Raw genomic sequence first — 1,165 nt, 5'->3', positions numbered from 1 at the left:
GCCCCAGGACTATGCAGTTGCCACCTACAAAGATCGCAGAACCCAGGAGGTGTCTTTCCTGAGGAGGTCTTCCCAGGCCTACTCAGTTGGCACCCACAGACACCGAGGAGACCAGGTGACGTCTTGCTAGAGCAGGTCTTCCCAGGCACACACAGGAGACACCCACATGAACTAAGGAGCCCCAACATGTTTGTCCCAGAGGAGATCTTCCTAGGCCAGGGTGTGGCAAATCCCCAAATACCTGGAAACTCAAGAGAAGTCCTTCAGGAGGAATTGGACTCTGGCCTGGCCATGAGGCCTCAACCTACACCAAGTGTTCCAGAGGTCATTTCTGAAGAGCTTTAGCCACACCTGGCCACTAGGCAACAGAAGTCAGAGAGAAGACCCGAGGAGTTCTTCTCTGGAATGGCACTATTGTGCCCAGAGATGGCAGTGAATCCATGTGATGTCTTCCAAGGACTGTTCACCAGCCACCAAGAGACACCACGCTGTCCACCACAAGTCCACCCTGACCTGGGAACCACTGTGAGATTCCTGCACAACTCCAAAGTCCTTTATGGGTGCAAGGGATTTGGGGCCATGAGGGATGGTTTTCCTGTGGAGCAGTAGATGCTGGGATGTTGTGTGTATAGTGTCCTGTGAAGTTTATGTTCAGGAGAGGGCTGCCAGGCAAGGAGGTCCAGTGCTCAGCTGTAATGCATGGCTCCCAAGATTTACTTCCTCTCCTACTGGAGTAGCATCCTGTACCCATGTATGTGTGTGATCTGGGTCACAAAAGGTCACCAGGGCCATAAACATCCCAGAAGCCAGCAGGGCCTGATGTCTCCTGTGGGTGAATGGATATGCTGCACCCATCGCTGCACAGAGGACATGGTGCTCCGAGTAGGTCACTGGAGACTTTTGTGCCATTTTCTTGCACAAGACGTTGGGGCTGTAAAATGCCACAAGGGCCACCTCACTCATTGGGTAGTGGTGGGTTTAGAAGAGGCTCCTGCTCAGGCTTTGAGGAGAAATAAAAGTGGACATTGGCCTCCAATAAGTAAGGGAGCCTGAGAATATTAGTGGTTTTCAGAGGTAATGTTAGTTTGCAGAAGAGAACTGTGGGAAACATTACTGATTCCAAGCTAATTTGTTAGCAAAGCCCAGGTGCCCACTGCCTGCCTAT

Source organism: Octodon degus, unplaced genomic scaffold (assembly GCF_000260255.1).
Source record: "Octodon degus isolate 3935 unplaced genomic scaffold, OctDeg1.0 scaffold00618, whole genome shotgun sequence".
Classification (NCBI taxonomy): Eukaryota; Metazoa; Chordata; class Mammalia; order Rodentia; family Octodontidae; genus Octodon; species Octodon degus.
The sequence above is the reverse complement of the archived record's forward strand: the minus strand, read 5'-3'. Positions refer to the sequence as shown.